The 23,896-nt window shown below is 42.2% G+C and overlaps 1 protein-coding gene across 8 annotated transcripts in view; it reads right to left on the bottom strand.

The window, feature by feature from the left end:
- The window catches only part of clasp2 (cytoplasmic linker associated protein 2), a 376,943-nt gene that overhangs the window by 188,352 nt on the left and 164,695 nt on the right, over positions 1-23,896 (bottom strand). The window lies entirely within an intron of this gene.

Raw genomic sequence — 23,896 nt, 5'->3', positions numbered from 1 at the left:
CTAAATGGTCGCCCCTGAATTTTGAGGCTGTACCCTCAAGTTCTGGATACCCCCACCATAGGAAACATCCTCTCCACATCCACCTTATCTAAATTCTAGTGGCTCCAGGCCAAATTCTGCCAAATGCTCCTCATATGTCAACCCCTTCATTCCCTAAATCATTCACATCAACCTCCTCTGGACTCTCTCCAATGACAACACATTCTTTCCAAAATATGTGGCCCAAAACTGTTGACAATACACCAAATGCTGCCTCTCTCGTAAAGCCTCAGCATTATCTCCTTACTCTTATATTCTACTGCCCTTGAAATAAATGCCAACATTCCATTTGCCTTCTTTACCACATACTCTACCTATATATTAGGTCAGGTTCCACTTGAATCCAAGGGGGACCAATAACCCAGCTGGAAGGTTTGCTAAGGCTTATGGGGAGAGTTTAAACTCGAATTGTTGGGGGGGGGAGGTGGGAACCAAACTGAAGAGACGGAGGAAGGGGCGGTTGGCTCACAAATAGAGAAAGTTTATAGACAGTGCGAGAGGGAGGATAGGCAGGTGATAGAGAAGGGATGCGCTCAGACTGATGGTTTGAGACGTGTCTATTTTAATGCAAGGAATATTATGAACAAAACAAATGAGCTTAGAGCATGGATCAGCACTTGGGAGCTGTGGTGTTTTAGCCATTAGAGTGAATTGGATGGTTCAGGGGCAGGAATTGTTACTTAAGTGTGCCAGGCTTTACATGTTTCAGAAAGGACAGGGAAGGAGGGAGGGAAAAGAGGTGGGGGGGGGGGGGGTGGCATGGCTGATCAGATATAGTGCCATGGCTGCAGAAAGTAGGAGGCTATGGAGAGATGTATACTGAGTCTCTGTGGGTGGATGTTAGGAACAGGAAGGGGGTCAATAACTCTTCTGGGTGTTTGTTTATAGACCACCCAATAGTAACGAGGACATTGAGGAGCAGATAGGGAGACATATTCTGGAAAAGTGTAATACTAACAGGGTTGTCATGGTGGGAGATTTCAATTTCCATATTGATTGGATTCTAACCAGAGCAAGGGGTTTAGATGGGGTGGAGTTTGTTAGAAGTGTTCAGGAAGCTTTCTTGACACAATATGTAGATAAGCCTACAAAAGAAGCAGCTGGACTTGATCTGGTATTGGGAAATGAACCTGGTCAGGTGTCAGATCCCTCAGCAGGAGAGCATTTTGGAGATAGTGATCACAATTTTATCTCCTTTACCATAGCATTGGAGAGGGATAGGAACAGACAAGTTAGGAAAACATTTAATTGGAGTAAGGGGAAATATGAGGCTATCAGGCAGGAACTTCAGATTCACATTATTGTCATTTAGAAACCACAAATGCAAAGCAGTTAAAAAATGAGACAACGTTCCTCCAGAATGATATCACAAAAGCATATGACAAAACAGACTACACTAGAAAATCCACATAACGTTTGGCAATCCCCAATCCAGAGTCCGGAGAGGCTGCTGCGTATTAATATCGCGCTACCGTCTTAGTGCGTTCCCCGGAAAGGAGCTCCAAATCCACCAGACAAAACAAGACCAAAAACTAATGCTACAAGACCTGCACAAAACCACATAGTTACAACAGTGCAAACAATAGCATAATTGATAAAAAAATAGACCATGGGCACAGTAAAAATAGTCCAAAGATATTAAAGGACTCTATGTTCAAAAGAAATCACCACACAGTTTCCACAAGTCCCCAGGGTCCCGACAGACTTGCCATCCCATGCCGGCAGCAGAAGGGAATAACCCCACTACGGACTTCCACGGCACTGCCCGACTCAGCCTCGCAGACGCAGCACACAATAAAAGCTCCGTCGAACTCAACCTCACAGACGCAGCACACACCGAAAGTGACCTGACCGCAGCGGACTCCGAGTCTGTCGAACCTCCGAGACAACGACCATCCCCTCCGGCACAGCTTCTCCGAGCACCATCCTCTGCCGAGTGTATTAAGACGGCCCTGCCAACGGCCATCGGCAATGCTACCCCGAGGACTGGGGGCCTATTCTTCCCAGCAGAGTCCCGGACCTCACAGCAGCAGCAGCAACGAAGAAGGTCTTCCTGGAGATTTCCCGATGTTCCTCCATGCTCCCACGTCCCACTTGGAAGCATAAATTGGGAACAGACGTTCTCAGAGAAATGTATGGCAGAAATGTGGAAAATGTTCATGGGATATCTGCGTGGCGTTCTGCATAGGTATGCTCCAATGAGACAGGGAAAGGATGGTAGGGTACAGGAACCGTGGTGTACAAGGGCTGTTGGAGATGGAAGACTATCATTGCTGCCCTAAACACCATTGGCATCATAAGCAGTCAGTAACAATATAGACCAGTGGTTGAGAGTTGCTCACAAATAAGCACCGAGATGTAAAATTAAAATGAAGTAATAGTTCAAGTCTAAAGAAAAATGAACTAGGTTAATGAGAAGAGTTTGACATCATTTCCAGGGACTTCAAGTTGATTGATTAGTGAAGTCAGTTTACACTGAAAATATAATTATAAATGCATCCTTCAAGGACTCCAATCCTTAAACACTCAAAATATGACATGCAATTGGAGAAGTGCCTGATAAATTCATGTCAATGATACAGGAGATGCCTGAGTGTGAAAGGCCTGATGACAACTATTTTGTCATCCTGCATCCATCTGTGGGCAGCATGAGCCTCACCAATAAATAAGTGATAGCATTCAATGAATTATTGTGACAGCAATGGACAACGGGAGCTAATATTTCAAAAAGCAAAATACTATGGAAGCTGGAATTGAGCATTAAATAAAATAATGGAAAAATTCAGGTCAAATGGTACAATAAGTGTTTTTGAGGCAGCTTAACAAATTTCTACATCATTGCAAATGCAGCTTACCCTGTTGTGAAAACAGTTTCCATTTCATTTGAGTGACTCAACCCACACTGAAAATATTGTGATGCCAATTTCTTCAAGTTTATACAGTGCCTTGAAAATTATTCTGCCCCAACCCTTTGATCACATAAATGAGTATTAAAACCAGGTCTTATTATTTATGAACCAATGCTGCTTTTTTCACAGTAGAACCCTGAAAAAACAAGGGAAATTGTCAAGAAAAACTGAAAAGTTAGCTGTTCAAAAGTTTTCACCCCCCACCCCCCTTTGCTCAGTAGTTAGCTGAACCACCTCGCACAGCTAGTGTAGCCAGTAGTGTTTTTGGATAATTCTCTATTAGTTTTGTACCATGTGATGGAGCAAGATTTTTCCGTTCTTCCTTGCAAAATTGCTCAAGCTGTGCCAAGTTAGTTGGGGAGCAGTAGTGGATCTCAATCTTGAGGTCTTGCTGGAAATGTTGGATCAGATTAAGGTCAGGACTCTTGACTTGGGCCACTCAAGGATATCAATATCAATTTTCTTCATCTGAAGTCACTCCATACATAGCTTGCTCTGGCAGTGAGCTTCGGGTAGTTGTTTTTCAGGAGTGGTCAATAGCTCTACTGCGTGTTTTTTTTATAGACCATCCAATAGTAACAGGGACATCAAGGAGCAGATAGGGAGACAGATTCTGGAAAGGTGTAATAATAATAGGGTTGTCGTGTGGGAGATTTCACTTTCCCAAAAATTAATTGGCATGTCCCAAGAGCAAGGGGTTTAGATGGGATGGAGTTTGTTAGGTGTGTTCAAGAAGGTTTCCTGACACAATATCTAGATAAGCAACAAGAGGAGAGGCTGTTCTTGATCTGGTATTGGGAAATGAACCTGCTCAGGTGTCAGGTCTCTCTGTTGGAAAGCATTTTGGAGATAGTGATCACAATTCTATCAACTTTACCATAGCATTAGAGGGAAAGGAACAAGCAAGTTTGGAAAGCGTTTAATTGGAGTAAGGGGAAATATGAGGCTATCAGGCAGGAACTTGGAAGCATAAATTGGGAACAGATGTTCTCAGAGAAATGTACGGCAGAAATGTGTCAAACATTCTGGGGATATTTGCATTGGGGTTCTGCATAGGTACGTTCCAATGAGACAGGGAAAGGATGGTAGGGTACAGAAACTGTAATGTATAAAGGCTGTTGAAAATCTAGTCAAGAAGAAAAGAAAAGCTTACGAAAGGTTCAAAAAACTAGGTAATGATAGAGATAGAAACATAGAAAACCTCCAGCACAATACAGGCTCTTTGGCCCACAAAGTTGTGCCGAACATGTCCCTATCTTAGAAATTACTAGGCTTACCCATAGCCTTCTATTCTTCTAAGCTCCATGAACCTATCCAAAAGTCTTTTAAAAGATCCTATTGTATCCACTTCCACTAATGTTGTCAGCAGCCCATTCCACACACTCACCACTCTCTGCATAAAAAACTTACCCCTGACATCTCCTCTGTACCTACTCCCCAGTACCTTAAACCTGGGTCCTCTTGTGGCAACCATTTCAGCCCTGGGAAAAAGCCTCTGACTATCTCCACACCTGGAGTATTGTGTTCAGTTTTTGTCTCCAAATTTGAGGAAGGATATTCTTGCTATTGAGGGAGTGCAGCGTAGGTTCACGAGGTTAATTCCCAGGATGGTGGGACTGTCATATGTTGAAAGATTGGAGCGACTGGACTTGTCTACACTGGAATTTAGAAGGATGAGAGGGGATCTAATTGAAACATATAAGATTATTAAGCGATTGGACACACAAGAGGCAAGAAACATTTCCCGATGTTGGGGGAGTCCAAAACCAGAGACCGCAGTTTAAGAATAAGGGGTACGCCATTTAGAATGGAGTTCAGGAAAAACTTTTTCACCCAGAGAGTTGTAGTTCTAGGGAATGCTTTGCCTCAGAAGGCAGTGGAGGCCAATTCTCTGGATGCTTTCAAGAAAGAGTTAGATTGAGCTCTTAAAGATAGTGGAGTCAAGGGATATGGGGAGAAGGCAGGAACGGGGTACTGATTGTGGATGATCTGCCATGATCACATTGAATGGTGGTGATGGCTCGAAGGGCTGAATGGCCTACATCTATTGTCTATCTACACGATCAACGTTTCTCATCATCTTATACACCTCGAACTGGTCACCTCTCATCCTTCGTCGCTCCAAGGAGAAAAGGCTAGGTTCACTCAAACTGTTTTCATAAGGCATGCTCCCTAATCCAGGCAACATCCTTGTAAATCTCCTCTACATCCTTTCTATGGCTTCCACATCCTTCCTGTAGTGAGGCAACCAGAATTGAGCACAGTATTCCAAGTGGGGTCTGACCAAGGTCCTATATAGCTGCAATATTACCTCTTGGCTCCTAAATTCAATTCCACGATAAATGAAAGCCAATATACCGTATGCCTTCTTAACCACAGAGTCAACCTGCGCAGCAGCTTTGAGCGTCCTTTGGACTCAGACCCCAATATCCCTCTGATCCTTACCATTAAGTCTTACCATTAATACTATATTCTGCTATATACTATAGTACACAATACTATAGATCTAGAAGATTATAAGGCTAGCAAGAAGGAGCTTAAGAATGAAATTAGGAGAGCCAGAAGGGGCCATGAGAAGGCCTTGGCAAGCAGGATTAAGGAAAATCCCAAGGCATCCCACAAGTATGTGAAGAGCAAGAGGATAATATGTGACAGAATAGGACCAATCAAGTGTGACAGTGGAAAAGTGTGCATGGGACTGGAGGAGATAGCTGAGGTACTTAATAAATACTTTGCTTCAGTATTCACTACAGAAAAGGATCTTTGCGATTGTGGGGATGACTTGGAGTGGAGTAAAAAGTTTGAGCATATAGACATTAAGAAAGAGGATTTGTTGGAACTTTTCGAAAGCATCAAGTTTGATAAGTCTCCGGGACCAGATGAGATGTAACCCAGGCTACTGTTGGAGGTGAGGGAGGAGATTGCTGAGCTTCTGGCAATAATCTTTGCATCATCAGTGGGGACTGGGGAGGTTCTGGAGGATTGGAGGGTTGTAGGTGTTGTTCACTTATTCAAGAAAGGGAGTAGAGATAGCCCAGGAAATTAGAGACCAGTGAGTCTTACTTCAGTAGCTGGTAAGTTGATGGAAAAGACCCTGAGAGGCAGGATTTATGAACATTTGGAGAGGCATAATATGATTAGGAATAGTCAGCGTGGCTTTGTCAAAGGCAGGTCGTTCCTTACGAGCCTGATTGAATTTTTTGAGGACGTGAATAACACATTGATGAAGGTAGAGCAGTAGATGAAGTATATATGGATTTCAGCAAGGCATTTGATAAGGTACCCCATGCAAGGATTATTGAGAAAGTAAGGAGGCATGGGATCCAAGGGGGCATTGCATTGTGGATCCAGAATTGGCTTGATCACAGAAGGCAAACAGTGGTTCTAGATGGGTCATATTCCAACAAAGGTCGGTGACCAGTGGTATGCCCCAGGGATCTGTTCTGGGACCCCTTCTCTTTGTGTTTTTTTATAAATGACCTGGATGAGGAAGTGGAGGGGTGGATTAGTGAATATGCTGATGACACAGAAGTTGGGGGTGTTTTGGATAGTGTGGAGGGCTGTCAGAGGTTACAGCGGGACATCGATAAGATGCAAAACTGGGCTGAGAAGTGGCAGATGGAGTTCACCCCAGGTAAGTGTGACCTGGTTCATTTTGGTAGGTCAAATATGACGGCAGAATATAATATTAATGGTAAGACTCTTGGCAGTGTGGTCGGTCAGAGGGATCTTGGGGTCCGAGTCCATAGGACGCTCAGAGCTGTTACGTAGGTTGACTCTGTGGTAAAGAAGGCATAAGGTGAATTGGCCTTCATCAACCATGGGATTGAGTTTAAGAGGCGAGAGGCAATGATATAGCTACATAGAACCCTGGTCAGACCCCACTTCGAGTACTGTGTTCAGTTCTGGTCACCTCAGTACAGGAAGGATGTAGAAACCATAGAAAGTGGCAGAGATTTACAAGAGGAGATTTATAAGGATGTTGCTTGGATTGGGGAGGCTGCCTTATGAGAATAGATTGAGAGAACTTGGCCTTTTCTCCTTGGAGTGACGGAGGACGAGAGGCGAGCTGATAGAGGTGTATAAGATGATGAGAGGCATTGATCGTGTGGATAGTCAGATGCTTTTTCCCAGTGCTGAAATGGCTAATACAAGAAGACACAGTTTTAAGGTGCTTAGAAGAAGGTACAGAGGAGATGTCAGGGGTAAGTTTTTTTTTAAACGCAGAGAGTGGTGAGTGTGTGGAATGGGCTGCCATTGATGGTGGTGGAGCCAGATATGATGAGGTCTTTTAAGAGACTCCTGGACAGGTACATGGAGCTTAGAAAAATGGAAGGCTATGGGTAAACCTGGGTAATTTCTAAAGGAAGTACATGTTTGGCACAGCATTGTGGGCTGAAGGGCCTGTATTGTGCTGCAGGTTTTCTATGTTTCTGTCATCTGACTGATATGCAGCATCAGATTGACACTATACATACTGCTTAAAAAAAGCATATCCTTTGTGTAAAGATTTTGCAAAGCGACATTTGGAAAATACTGTAAAGACATGAAAGAAGGTCTTATAGTCGGTTGTGAATAAATTGCAAATTTTTGGCCTCAACACTAAACAGTACATATGGAATAAATTTAATACTGTGCATTAGCCAGGTAACACCATCTCTACTATAAAGTATGGTGGAGGCAGCATTATTTTGATTTTTACACTTCAGAAATCCCTTATATAGAAGTCTCACAATTTAACTTTTAGGAATCGACCTGGTCAATGCAGTAGATGTGTCATTCTGTCAAGGGAATTTGCCTTCTGATATATAATTATTCAGTCAACCCCTGCTTCATTTGATTCTTGTGAGAAATCTACAGAATATTAAAAAATGTTCTGAAACAGAGTTTGGGACTGAAGACAAATAGTATCAGTACCTCAGTGTCAGCCAAGCAGACCACTTTTGTAGAGATTATTCAAGTACTATGGGCTGCACATACTTTAACCAGAGCTGCCCACTACAGACTCTAATAAACATATAAATCTTTAACTCATTTCTATTTTTGGGCCTGGACTTGGACCTGCTGCAGCAATTTACCTACCACAGCAACAAGTCTACAGTGAATGCAATCTCATTGGCTCTCCACTCTGTTTTGGAGCACTAGACAACCAAAAGGCATACTGTAGGTCAGTTTAATGATTACAGCTTGGTGTTCAACACCATCAGTCCCTCAATACTAAACAAGCTTCAAAACCTGGGCCTCTGCATCTCTCTCTGCAACTGGATCCTCAGTTTCATTATTGTGAGACCTGTCAGTGCCGATCAGTAAAAACATTTCCTCACTATAAACACAGGTCACCTCAAGGATGTGTGCTTATTCCACTACCCTACTCTCTCCGGAGTCGGAGTCCCGAAGGCAGCTGACTACTGTACCCAGCACTGGCACGGCAACTCCAGCGATGCTGCTGGCACCAAACTGTATCGACTTTCGTCGTTCCTTTGGACCCATCATCAGCATGGAGAGGGGGGGGTCTCACTGCATGGGCAACAGATGGATCTCCATATCAACTCTGCCCTGGCTTGCACCCTGGAGAGGCCACTCTCACTGATTACCAGAGACACAGTACCCATGGTCAACCACAACCGACGGAGGTCACACACACACTCTTGTCTATCTTCAAGACTGTGGTGAGGCACAGTTTTTAGGCCAGCTTTAATTTTCCGATGACACCAATGTTGGCCGAATCTCATGCAACAAATTTCACGTCATATGACAGTGACAATAAATCTGATTCTGAGAAGAGCAGCAATGAAACCTTAAAAAATAAATAAGCTGGTCATACAATGACAAGTACTTCAATACAAAATTTGTGCTCCAAGCTCAGTCATTTTGAAAGCAGTATTGTAGTTTCTCGTTTGACAAAAAGATTTCAAAGAAACAGCAAAAATGGGCTTGTTTAAAAGTTAGTAAGATGGAAATTTTTATACATCTCTACACACAAAAAGAAATATCACCCACTTTCTTCAGCTTTGTGATGGCTCATTACATATTGATGAAGTTAGTCCAAGTGTTCCCCGACCAGAAACTGGACAAACTGAGAGACTCACTCCCAACTGAAGTTCAGGTCTTAAGTATTTAAAATGGGTGACCATGACCTACTCCAAAAATCTAGGTATGATCTTTGTAAACTAATTGTGGATGCCAACAAAGAATGCCAAACCAAATTAGCAAGACTCTTAATAGTGTTGATAAGCAAAGGCATCTTGGGGCCCAAGTTCACAGTTCCCTGTAAGTGGCTACAGGTGATAAAATGATTAAGGCGGCTTATGGCATGCTTGCCCTTATCTGTAAAGACATTGATTTCAAAAGTCAGGAAGTTATGTTGCAGCTTTATAAAACTCTAGTTTGGCCACATCTGTTGCATTGCATACAGTACTGGTCATCCCATCACAGGAAGGATGACGAGGCTTTGCAGGGAGTGCAGAAAAGGTTTACCAAGATGCTGCTTGGATTGGAGGGCATGTGCTATAATGAGAGGTTGGACAAACTCAGATCTCCCCTCTCAGGAGGCTGAGGGGAACTCTCAGAGAGGTTTATAATGGGAGGCACAGAGCAAACTGACAACACCAAGTGGCATGCATTTAAGATTTAAGGAGGCAAGTTCAAAGAAGATGGGGGGGGCAAGTTTTTGCACAGAGTGGAAGCTGCACATGAATGTGAGGGAAGTGGAAGGATAAGGACATTGTGTAGGCAGAAAGTCCTGTTCCTCTGTTGTTCTGTTCTATGCTCTGTCAGTTGTGGCAAAGGTTGCATGATATATTGGGCTACAAAACCAGGTCGGGTGGTATCATTGGCAACAAGGTATCCCTCTCTGCTAAGCTCGTTTATTTTCTATGCATGTTTTGAATAACAGGTTGATGAAATGACACTAGAAGCCCTGACAGCCTCTGCTGTGCATGCAGCGAAGGTCACCATTGTAGATATCAGTCCTGCCTGCTGGGACTGAACCCATGGGAAACAACTGGCCTGGATGGAATCCTGGCCGTTTCTTCAGATCCTACGTACATACAGCTGGCAGGAGTGCCAAGCCATGTTTAACCTCTATGAACGCCAATCAAATTCATGGTGCTAAAGAAAATTGAAGTAACATGCCTTAATTTCTACTGTCTAGTGGTCTGACACCTATTATCATGAAATGCTTCCAGAGGCTGGTCATGGCACACAACAACGCCAACCCTCCAGTCCCTCTGCTATCTAAAGTTCAAAGTATATTATCAAAATATATGTATGTCACCATATACAACCCTGAGATTCATTTTCTTGTGAACATAATCAATAAATCCAATAACCATAATATAAATAATGAAAGACCATACTCAACAGTGCAGATAACCAGCGTGCAAAAGACAACAAACTGTGCAAATACACACGTTCTTCTTGGGTACCAGTATAATCAAAGCAAGTAGGTACTCAGACTGCTGAAGCATGAGGTTAAAGATATCATGAATGCTTCAGCCAGTAGATCAGTCTAGGTCTCTAGTACTTGGTCATGTACCCTGTCTGGGCCAGCTACTTTCCATGGGTTCACCCTCATGAAAGATGCTCTCATGTCAGCATCACAGATAGAAATCACAGGATCATCGGGGGGCTGTGGGAGTTCCTGAAGGTGCCTCCATGTTTTGATGACCAAAGCGAGCACAAAAGGCATTGAGCTCATCTGGGAGCGAAACCATATTGTCACCTATGTCACTTGATTTCACTTTGTAGGAGGTGATAGCATTCAAGCCCTACCATTCTTCAATCATTCAAGTTTGGTCTGGAATTGCCATTTCACATGCAAGATGGCATTTTGGAAGTTGTACCTGGATCTCTTCTACTTCCCTGCTTCTATCAATGGTACAGAGATGGAAGTGGTTGAGAATTTACCATGTTCAAGCCATGTGGACACCAAGGTGAATGAAGAAAGCACACCAGCCCCGCTCCTTCCTCAGAAGGCTAAAGGAATTCAGTATCTCACTGTTGCTGCCTCCCTATTTTTACAGTGTATCATAAAGAATCATACCTGGCTGCATCATAGCTTGACACAAGATGGTAAGAAATTGCAAAAAGTGGTAAACCCAGCCCAGTCTATCAAGAGAATCAATCACTGTCTACAGAGACTCAGCTGTCCTATCTTGGCAGTGAATTGTGAAACCAGTAAGCTGCGTTGCTGTGTCCGGAATAGCCGAAGTTAACTAAGATTCCGAGAAACAAAAAACGTAAGTCTCTGATGTCCCTCTGGTATAGCAATCTTGCTCTAAGATCTTCAATTTTATTCTCCAGAAACTGTACGTTTGCCAGCAGAATAGTCAATAGTGGAAGTCAAAACCCACTTCTCCTTAGACAAACTTTTAAATAGCACAGCATCCTCTCTTCTGTCTTAAAGGGAACCAAACTTGCGACCAGAGACTACCATCTAAGATTCATCAACCTTGAGTGACCATAGATTTTCAAAATACTTGAAAACAATGTTGCTTACTCTATTGTCCATGGCTATAGCTGTGGACTTCAGAAGTAGCAGTCAAAAATGGGAATATCTGAAAATATCCATCAGAGGTTCTCAAACAAGTCACCTTCTTAATGGTGCCCCTGGAAGTTAGTGTTTAACACAATTATTCCTACAGTTCTGATCAAAAAGCACCAAAACATGGGCCTCTGTACCTCCTTCAGCAACTGGATCACCAATTTCCTCATCTGTGTAGATTGAAAATAACATCTTAACCTCACTGATAATCAACACACTGGCGCACCTAAGGGATGTGTACTTAGCCCACTGCTCTACTTTCTCTACAGCCATGACTGTGTGGTTAGGCACAGCTCAAATGATATCTATAAATTTGCTGACAACACAACTATTGTTGGCAGAATTTCAGATGATGACAAGAAGTCGCACAGGATCATCCAGTTGAGTGGTGTCACTGAGCAACTTTGCACTCAATGTCAGTAAGACCAAAGAATTAATTGTGGACTTCAAAAAGGTGAGGAAACTCACCAGTCTTCTACAAGGGATCAGCAGTGTAAAGGGGAAGCAATTTCAAATTCCAGGATGTCAGCCTCTCTGAGGATCTCTCCTGGGCCCAGCACATCATTGCAGTTACAAAGAAGGCACAACAGCCGGCATTTTTCATAGGGATTTTGAGGAGATTTGGTTGTCACCAAAGACACTCGCAAATGTCTACAGATGCTAGTTAGAGCATTCTAACTAGCAGTATCAGTGTCTGGTATTTGGGAGGGAGGGGAGGACCACATAGGATCAAAATAAGCTGGAGAAAGTTGTGAACTCAAGTCAATTCCATCATGGACACAAGCCTCCCCAGTATCCAGGATATCTTCAAGAAGCAAGGCCTTAGATAGGCGACATCCATCATTAAGGAACCCCATCACCTAGGACACCATCAGGGAGGAAGTACAGGTGCCTGAAGACATACACTCAATGATTCAGGAAGAGCTTCTTCCCCCCGCCATTTCCGATTAGGCATTGAATCCATGAACACTACCTCACGACTTTTTATTCTCTTTTCTGCACTATTTATTTAACTTAAACTTTATATATATACAGTCGGCCCTCCTTATCCGCGAATTCAACCAATCGCGAAAACCTGGCGTGCTCTTCCAGCCCTTGCTGTTCGAGCATGTAAAGACTTTTTTTCCTTGTCATTATTCCCTAAACAATGCAGTATAACAACTATTTTACATAGCATTTACATTGTATTAGGTATTATAAGTAATCTAGAGATGATTTAAAGTATACGGGAGGATGTGCGTGGGTTATCGTGCATCGGGATCGAAAAAAAATCGTAAGTTTTCTTACTAAGTAAGTCGGAACAGGTACATCCAGTATTATTTAGCGTCAGTTAGTGAAATGTTTGCCTTCGTATATAGTATATATTTTACCTTTCTAAGCATATAAAACACTTAAGAACATATGTTTCAGCACTGGGCTCAGGAACGGAAGTTCCCGAGTACAATCTAGTGACAGATCGCTCCCAAGTGCGCTCTGCACCATGCCTGGTTCATGTGGAGGATCAAAAACCCAAGACCCCAAAACTCAATAATTAAACCACTGCGTTGCTTAGTGATAATTGTAGCTTTCATCGGGGCAGAGCCTTTCTCACTATATCCTTTAAAATTGTTCCGATCGTTGACCGACATAGCCTAATGCCTTTCCAATGACCGATGGTGTTTCACCTCTTTCCAGTTGCTTTATTATTTCCACTTTATTTTCAATTGTTATCGTGATTATTTTCATAAACAGAAACACTGCGGATTCAGATCTCTACTGCTGGGTCCTAATGTCCACCGCACTGAGACAGGTTAAAAAAAGGTCTGGGATTCTGCTGGGTCCTAAGATCCACTGCATTGAGACACATTGAATAAGGAACTTGAGCATACTCGAATTTTGGTATCCACGAGGGGTCCCAGAACCAATCTCTTGCAGATAAGGAGGGCTGACTGTATCTATTTTTCTCACCTCTTATGGGTGGTGTGTATGTGTATTTTTCCCTCAATCTCAGGTCCTCAACCAGAGGCCAGGGAGCTTGAGGGTTTGGCGCAGTATCCTTGCTGTTTCTAGTAGTTCGCTTTTCTGGACCAAGTTCTCAGATGCTGTTCCTGGGATTTGTTGAAACCACTCCCCCAGTCCAGGTGTTATACTATGTATAGGTGATCACTAAGCCTACCTCATCATGGCCCTTAATTTCTTTGTCTAGCTGAGTTAGGAGCAACAAGTTTCTGGGAGTTAATGGACAATCTTAATTAGGCTCTCAACGCCACCTTTTTAGTGAAGAAAGTACAGCAGAGACTCCACTTCCTGAGGAGATTGAGCTGAGAGTGGCAACCCTGCTCCCATCTTAATCAATTTGTACAGGAGCACAATTGAGAGTATCCTGATCAGCCTCATCACTGTCTGGTACAGGACCTGCAAGGCATCTGACCACAAAGGATTACAGGGACTGGTGAGATGATTGTTGGGTCTCTCTTCCACCCGTCCATGATATTTATCAGGCTGCGTATGCAGCACCCTTTGCATTGTTAATGAGCTTTCCCATCTGTCCAACAATCTTTTTGACCCCCTACCGTTAGGCAGGAGATACTATAGCATTAGGACAAGAACTGTTACAATGGGAAACAGCTGCTTCCACCAGATCGTGAGATTACTGAACTCTCTGCCACCACCCAGGTCTCATCACATGTAAAGTGCCAGTAGCATTATATTATTACTTTCTAACTTTTGTAAAATCACCTTATTATTTAAGTTATTGTGGTAACATTACTTTGTGTTGTATGTGAATAATATGCACTGTGATGTGCACCTTGGTTCAGAGGAAAATCGTTTCATTTGGTGGTGTGCATGTATATGGTTGAATGACAATATACATGAACTTGACTTTCTCAGTAACTGTAGCACTATATTCCACATTCTGTTTCTCCTTCCTCATCTCATTGTACTGATGAATGGAATGATCTGTCTGAATGGCATGCCAATAAAGCTTTCACTGTGACAAAAATAAACCAATTGCCAAAGAAAACAGGGTTACAGAGTGAATACCAAGCTCTATATTTACTCTGAACTTTACTTCATTTGTTACACAGGTAGTATATAGAACACAGAAACTAACTACTTTCACACTACTGCAAAATAAATCGATAATTTTGTGTATATAGTTTTGCGTATATTGGGGAAAGAGAATATGAATAAGAGCAGGGAGACACGAGAAACAGATTTCTATTCCAAGAAAATGAATCACTTTTGCAGTTGAGATATTTCCTCATTACAATCTCTTTTTGCTGAGATGGAGACATGACATGAATGGTTCCCAACTTGGCAAAACATTTCAATCATGTCATTTACAGAAAATAACTGGTAAATTGGTTTAATATTGCCACATGTAGAGAGGTACAATGAAGGACTTGTCATTCATACCTGATGCAGGATCTCAACTCGAAACATATGTTTCCCGATTCCAACTATTCAAAGTTCAAAGAAAATTTATTATCACAGAACATACAGGAGATGGAGAACAGACAGGAGATTCTGTGAGCCTGACAGAGATACCCACATGGTGTGTTGCCTCCCAGGTGCCATGGTACAGGATGTCTTGGATCGGGTCCAGAATATTCTGAAAGGAGAGGATGAGCAGCCAGCTGTCTTGGTACATGTTGGTACTAATGACAAGGATAGGAAAAGGGAGGAGGTCCTGAAGAGAGATTTCCGGGACTTAGGAAGGAAGCTGAGAAGCAGGACCTTCAGGGTAGTAATCTCAGGATTGCTATCTGTGCCATGTGCTAGCGAGGGCAAGAATAGTAGGATCAGGCAGATGAATGCGTGGCTGAGAGACTGGTGCAGAGGGCAGGACTTCAAATTCTTGGATCATTGGGATCTCTTCTGCGGGAAGTATGACCTGTTCAAAAAGGACGGGTTACACCTGAACCCGAAGGGGACCAACATTCTTAATAGAGCTGTTAGGGAGGGTTTAAACTAATTTGGCAAGGGGATAGGAACCAGAATGATAGAGCGGAGGAGGGGAAAAACAGAAATAAATCTACGATAGTGTGCAGTAAAGATGTCAGTAAGGACAGGCAGGTGATAGGGCAAATTTGCAGCCATTTGGATGAGTTGCATTGCAATCAAAGCAAAAAGTACCAAATACTGGACTTAAGGTGTTATACTTAAATGCACGCAGCCCAAGGAATAAGGTGGATGATCTTGTTGTACAGTTACAGATTGGCAGGTATGATATTGTGCCATCACTGATACGTGGCTAAAGGATACATGTCTCTGGGAGCACAACATCCAAGGATCCATGGTGTATCGGAAGGATAGGCAGGTAGGCAGAGGGGGTGGCGTGGCTTTATTGGTAAGAAACGATATTAAATCATTAGAAAGAGGTGACATAAGATCAGAAAATGCAGAATCTTTATGGGTTGAGCTAAGAAATCGCAGGGCTAAAAGGACTCTGATGGCAGTTATATACAGGCGTCCTAACAGCTGAAGTGATGTGGACTACAAATTACAACAGGAAATAGAAAAGGCTTGCCAGAAGGACAGTGTTATGATAATTGTGGGGGATTTTAAAATGCAAGTGGACTGGGAGAATCAGGTCGTCACTGGATCTCAAGAGAGAGAATTCGTAGAAACTGAAATCTGATGTGTCAGTATTTCAGCGGAGCAAAGGAAATTACAGTGGCATGAGAGAGGAACTGGCCAAAGTTGACTGGAAAGGAACACTAGCAGGAAGGACGGCAGAGCAGTAGTGGCTGGAGTTTATGCGATAAGGGAGGAAGGTGCAAGACAGATACAACCTCCAGGTTGAGTCGGTGGTGAAGAAGGCGAATGCAATGTTGGCATTCATTTCTAGAGGAATAGAGTATAGGAGCAGGGATGTGATGTTGAGGCTTTATAAAGCACTGGTAAGACCTCACTTGGAGTACTGTGTTCAGTTTTGGGCTCTTTATTTAAGAAAGAATGTGCTGTCGTTGGAGAGGATTCAGAGAAGATTCACTAGAAAGAGTCCAGGAATGAGAGGTTTAACATATGAGGAATGTTTGACCGGTCTTGGACTGTACTCCTTGGAGTTTAGAAGAATGAGGGAGGACCTCATAGAAACATTTCAATTGATGAAAGGCATGGACAGAGTGGATGTGGCTAAGTTGTTTCCCCTGGTGGGGGAATCTTGTAAAAGATGGCATGACTTAAGGATTGAAGGGCACCCATTCAGAATAGAGATGCCAAGAAATTGTTTTAGCTGGAGGGTGGGGTATCTGTGGAACTTGACGCCACGGGCGGCAGTGTAGGTCAAGTCATTGGGTGTATTTAAGACAGAGGTTGATAGGTATCTGAGTAGCCAGGGCATCAAAGGTTATGGAGGGAAGACGGGGGAGTGAGACTAAATGGGAGAATGGATCAGCTCATGATAAAATGGTGGAGCAGACATGATGGGCCAAATGGCTGACTTCTGCTCCTTTGTCTTATGGTCTAACATTTTATAGAGTGAATATAGTATGCAGTAAAATACATACTCTTCACAGACATCCACAAAACAAGAGAATATCAATAAACTTGAACTTGATTGTCACCATATTCTAACATGCTTCTATGTCTCCTAGTTTCAGACATCCCATAGAGCATCTAGGCCTCTCATAATTTTGTTCACCTCTGTCAAATTTTCTATCAGCCTGCTTTGCCCCAAGGAAAACCAACCCAGTTTTTCGAGTCTCTCCTTGTAACTGAAATATTGTACATCAGATAATGAATTCCCTCTATACAATCTCCATTACAATCATGTCTTTCCCAGAGTGTCATGATCAGAGGTATATGCAGCTATCCAATTGTTGCCAAACCAACATTATCTATATACTACTAAAACTCTCATGCTCTGCCAATCTGTTTGTGACATCCAAATAGCGCAAACGGTGCACCACAGCGGCACTATTTTTGGCTAAATCGACTTAAAATGCGCTAACTTAAAATGCCTCAGCAGCGCCTCACAATGCTCACAGAGCTGATTCCACCTTTGAGTAATCAGGCAATTTTTGCAGTGAATAGAGAAGACGAAATCACACAGTATTTGACAGGCAGATATATTGGGCCCTCTGAAGGTGTCGGATCGATACTTGGATTTCCAATTCACGAGAGGGAACCTGCCATTGTTCGCCTTCAAGTGCACCTTCCCCAACAGCATCAAGTATTCTTTCAAGATAATGCTGCTGTGCAACTGGATAATGATATGGCAAGAACCACTTTAGTGGAATTCACGGATCTTTGCAATTGCGATCCATTTGCAAGAACCCTGTACTATGCAGATATTCCCAGATTCTACACTTGGACTAATAAGAGATGGGAAAGGAGAATGGGGAAAAGAGTGAAGGAGTACTTCGGGATTTTTGAAGCAAATGTTCTGGGTCGAGTGTATACCGTTTCTCCAGTAAGTGGTGACTTCTACTATTTGAGACCTCTTCATCTCATAAAGAGACCAGTATCTTTCAAATCATTAAAAAACATGATGGAGATATCCTTCCATTATTCAAAGACATCTGCAGAGAGAGAGGATTGTTGCAAGCTGACGATCATTGGCAGCAAACTATGGAAGAAGCAGAGTGAACACGAATGCCCAGAGCAATGAGAGATTTGTTTGATGTCTTGCTAACAAACACTGAAATCAACAATCCACAGCAATTATGGAAGCAGTTCAAGAATGCAATGTCTGAAGATTTCTTACAAATGAAGAGGAGAACTATCAATGATCCTAATATCATGATCAATGAGAGGCATCATGGACAAGCTCTTCTGTATTTCCAAGAGAAACCTGAGAACTTGGGCAAAACACTTGAAGAATATAACTTGCCAACAACAAAAAATGATACAATTACTCAAAATGCTGGCGATCTGGAATTATTGCGTGAACTGCAATACAACAGAGACGAACAGCGGGAACAGACGAACAGAAGGAGCCCCTATTGAATAATGAGCAAAGAGAAGTATATGAACATGTGTGTGACTGTTTGGAAAGGAATCTCTCTTCAATAACCTTCATTGATGCACCAAGAGGAACGGGCAAGACATTTATCATCAACTTGATCCTTGCTAAAGTTAGGGGAGATGGAGGTGTTGCTGTAGCATCATCAGGTATTGCAGCAACACTGATGGTCGTAGGACAGCACATTCAAGATTCAAAATACCTCTCAAAGTCAATGAAGGTGCCTTTAGTAACATCGATAAAAACACCAATACTGCAAATTTACTCCAAAATGCGAGGCTTATTGTCTGGGATGAGTGCCCCATGATTAGGAGGGAGAGCTTCAAAGCCGTGGACCGGACTCCTTGTGATGTATGCAGCAAGAATGAGGCCTTCGGGGGTATTTTAACCATTTGCTGTGGTGATTTCCATCAGCTTCTACTAGTAGTGAAACGTGGAAATGATGCTGATGTGGAGAATTCATGCATAAAAAAAATCCTACTTATGGAGAAGCTTGATCAAGTTTCCATTGAAGAGAAACATGTGATTGAGTGAGGGAGAAGGATGATATTCTGAGTTCTTATTGGATGTTGGAGAAGACAAGATTGAGAAAAATGAAAACAATGAAATTGAATTACCTGAAGACATGATTCTGTCAGCAAAAACTATGGAAGAATGCATTGATTTCATCTACCCGACATTCGACAATCCTGTAGAACTGTTCTCAAGGAATTCTATCTTGGATTCTCTCAGTGAAATGATGCAAAAAATAAACTTCACATGCATTAGAAGCTTCCCTGGGATCATGAAAGAATACTGTTCCTTCTTTGATTCGGTCAAACTCTCTGGACTGCCCCCACATAAACTGGAATTAAAGAGGGGATCTCCCATCATTTCAATGAGGAACTTGGATCCATCAAGGCTTTGCAATGGAACACAAATGATGGTGGAAGAACTGCACGACTGTGTGCATACATCTACTGATGCTTCTGGATACATCATCAGTGATGTTCCTGGAATCATCGGGTGTTTTGGGTCTTTCAACATCATACGCCCTTCTCCAGGTGACCCAACCGGGGCTGATCAGACCCCAGCTTGTGTCCAGATGGCTAGCTACACATGACTCCATGGCTCCCCTCTCTTGAGCCACAGCCACCTTGAGGCCCTCTCTGCTGCATCAGTGGTACTGATCTCATTGTAGCAAAGATAAACATTGGTGCGTTCAATAATGACATTGTCATGGTCCCAAGAATCACTCTCAATTTATCAGAAGGGGAAGATGTCTCTCTTCAGCAGAGCCAGTTCCTGATACAGTCATGCTTTGCTATGACTATACATAAGGTGCAAGGCAAAACCATGGAGAATGTGTTGATTTATCTCAAGAAACCAGTATTCCAGCATGATCAGCTGTATATGGCTTTAAGCCGGGGAAAAACAAATGAAAATGTTAGAGTATTCTTGAAGGGTGGCAGGTCAACCAGAAATGTTGTCATCAAAAGTGTCCTTCGTTAAACGAGGAGGAGCTATATTTGTCTTGCTACGCGTCTTTATTCTTTAATAAACTGAATTTTTCTTCTTTATTTTCCAAAGCACATCACATCAGACTGCACTACCTTTCTCTCAAAGGGTGCCCCAATGGGTTACCCAGTTGTCTAGTTATTTTATAAATTCGTACCTTAACTTCCTTGTTCCTAAATACTATGTTCTGCCTAATAAGGGCAAGTTTTTTAAAACCATTTTATCACCACTGGTGCTGCCAGCTTAAAGGATTCTCACACATCACAGTCACTCCATTCAACAGGACTCCATTGTGCATACCCTACCCTAAGTAGCCCTCACGAAGTGCATCACTTAGTAAGAGGAACATTCATCAGTCACTGCCCTCTCCATTTTACCATTATCCCTGTTGCCTATGGCTATCCTTCCCACTATTAACTACACTACCAAATTTTGTATCATCCGCAAATTGACAAGATGGCGCCAGTGAACTATGAAGATGTTCTGCAGGCTTCATACAAAACTTTTAAATATACCTCTTTTGAATTACTCTCACTGCAATCTGCAGCATGTCACTTCCTCTTCATCTCTTTTGCATACTGGTTGTCCGTCTTGTTGGCGCGGTCTTTTATTGCTTCTATTATAATTATTAGATTTATTGAGTATGTTCGCAGGAAAATGAATCTCAGTGTTGTATATGGTGACATACCTGTACTTTGATAATAAATTTATTTTGAACTTTTACATTTATAGCCAAATAATTAATGAATATAACTCAGTGCTCCAGCACAGCTCCCTGCAGGAAACAGGCCCACAGTCAAGGATTGCTCCTTCCCTTTATTCTGTGGTCTATTGTTCTCTCCTGTAAGACTATTTCTTGATACCTTTACTTCTTTGACCTACCACCTTGCATTATCTCTCCTCCCTCATCCACCTAATGCTCCCCTGCCCCAATTCCACCAGCATTTTGTGCGTGTTGCGCAAGATTTCCAACTTATGCACAATCAATGGTGTTACCCAGCTCCTTTGCTTCTCTGTAACCTGGGACAGATTCCATCAACACATGAAACATCTTTCTATGTCAAGGTGACCCAGAATATCACTATACCCATCACTTATCTCACCTTCATCCTCATCTTTCCCCTTGGATGCATGATACACATATCATCTGGCTCTGTCCTTGACGACACTTTTCACTAGTTACCCTTGCTCCTAATATATTAAAAGCCTTGGGATTCTCCTTAACCCTTTCTTTCAAGAACATCACATAGACCCTCTTGGCCTTCCTAATTTGTTTAAGTTCTTTTCTGTTTCCTTTATATTCTTCAAGGGCCTCATCTAATTTCAGCTTCCCACACCTTAGGGATGCTTCCTTTTCTCTTTTCAGTTACAATGTCTCTTTTCATTCAGGGTTTCAAAACTTGCCGCCTTTATCATTCTTCCTCACAGGACACATTCGATGTCAACACTAACTAGATGGTCTTGAAAAGACTCCCACATGTCAAATGTGGATTTACTCCCAAACAGCCACTCCCAGTCTACTTTTCCCAGTTCCTGTTTAATACTGTGACAACTGACTTCCTCCAATTTACCTTTTCTACCTGAAGACCAGGTTAATACTTTATTAGTCAGAGCATGAGAAGGCGGCAAAAGTTTGAGACTGAGAGGAAAATTGGATGGGCCATAAAGAAATAGTAGAACAGGCTCAATGGCTTAAGTGGTCTAATTCATCTCCTATATCTTATGGCCTTATGACACAAGAACAGGAGGTATTATTCACAGTGAGGAGGCCAATTTAAAGCTAGAGATATTTATTAGTTGCTGTTAAACTGGGTTAGGGAGTGACAGAACAAATTTAATACTGATGTATTTTTGATGTCTAATGAGAGGATGACTTAATCATGAATGGCAAAGCTCCTGGGAGTATTCAGGAACAAAGAGATCAAAGATCCTTGAAGAAGGCTGTACAGGTAGAGAGGTGATGAAGCAGGTGTTTGGAATGCTGGCTCCCATTAGCTTAAGCAAAGAGTAGAAGAGCAGGATAAAATATATCTAGGAAGAGTCTAGAACCACTCAAGGATAAAGGAAAATTTATGCTTGGAATCAGGGGATGTGGGTGAGGTACTAAATAAATATTTTGCATTGGTATTCACCAAGAGAAGGACCTGGAGCTGGGTCTTTAGAAGGCATTAGATGGTATATATGCCAGATTATTGAAAGAGGCAATAGATGAGATTGCTGGGGTCTTGATGAAAATCTTTGTGTTCTCACTAACAGGTGAGGTCCCAGAGAATTGGAGAATAGTCAATGTTGTTCCTTTATCCAAAAAGGAAAATAAGGATAATCCAAGAAATTATAGGCTGGGGAGCATTGAATAGAGAAGATGATTCTCAGGGATAAGTTTTACAAACATTTGGATGTCATGGTCTGATTATAGATAGTCACCATGACATTGTGCCAGGCAGGCTACAGCTTGCAAAGCCAAGTGTTTGGAGTGGTGATAAAAATGATTGATGTGGGTAGGGCAGTGGATGTCGTTTACATGGACTATAGTATAGGGCATTTGATAAGGTCCCTCATGGTAGCCTGATCTAGAACATTAAGATGCATGAGATCATTGTGACTTCATTGAATTCACAGAGCATAGAACAGTACAGGCCCTTCAACCATGCTGTGGTGCAGAACTTTTATCCTACTTTAAGATCAGTCTGCTCATCTCCTACATAAATCTCCACACCCACCACTCACAGCAAAAACAAAACTTGCCTCTGACATTCTCCCTATACTTTCCTTCAATCACCTTAGAATTATGCCCCCTGATATTAGCCATTACCACCCTAGAAAGAAGTATCTAGCTATCCACTCGATCTATGCCTCTTAACACCTTGTACATTTCTATCAAGTTACCTTTTACCCTCCATCATTCCAAAGAGAAAAACCCTTATTTGTTCCACTATCTTCAAAAAAAAGCCCTCCAGGATTTGATTTCCATAGATGACAGAGGGTAGTGATGGTAGGGTGTTATTCTGGATGGAGGTCCATGACTAGTGGGGTTCTGCACTGATTAGTACTTAGGTGGATGGGTCAGGAAGATGTGGAAACTTTTGAAAAGGTAAAGAAAGGATATGCCTGGATTAATAAATTACAATGTATAAATTACAAGGGATAGGACAGCTCAGGGTTACTTCTTATGAGTGTCAGAAGCTGAGAGGAAACTTATGGGAAATTCAGAAAATCATGAGAGGTATATAAATCATAGACTATCAAAATCTTTTCTGAGGGTCAAGTACCAGAGTGTATGCATTTAAGGTGGCAAGGAGAACATTTAAAGGAGATGTGCAGGGCAAGTTTTTCTTACACAGAAAAGAATAGATGCCTGGACTAGATTTCCAAGAATAGTGGTGGAAGCAGATACAATAGTGGCCTTCAGAGGCTTTTAGATAGACACATGAAAATGCAAGGAGTAAGGGGATATAGATCATGAGCAGGTAGAACATATTGCTGAACTTGGCATTTTACTTAGCATTGTGGGCTGAAGGGTCTGTTCCTTTGTTGTACTATTTTATGTTCTGTTCTAGTGGGGAGGACATTAAATATATGTGTAAAAGTAGCGAACAATCTGCTGGAGAAATTCAATGGGTCAATGGAGAGAAAAGAAATTGTTGATATTTCAGATCGAAACCCTGCAGCCTCTTCTGTGTAGAATATATTAAGCTTTCATTAGGTTACAAGTGGAATACTGTGTGTAATTCTGGTCTCAACACTATAGGGATGACAGGGTTACACTTTGGAGGATGCAGAGGAAAAGCACCAGGATGTGGTTTCAGATTCAATGTTTCAGTTATGTGAGACCCAGAGAGGCTAATTTTGTCTTCCTTGGAGCAGAGGAGGCTGCGGGGATCCCAAAACAGATATGCAATATTTTGAGGTGCCTAGATAATACAGACAACACTGTATAATACATTTCCTTAGTAC

Source organism: Hypanus sabinus, chromosome 1 (genome assembly GCF_030144855.1).
Source record: "Hypanus sabinus isolate sHypSab1 chromosome 1, sHypSab1.hap1, whole genome shotgun sequence".
Classification (NCBI taxonomy): Eukaryota; Metazoa; Chordata; class Chondrichthyes; order Myliobatiformes; family Dasyatidae; genus Hypanus; species Hypanus sabinus.
This window is presented reverse-complemented; position numbering and strand designations above follow the sequence as displayed.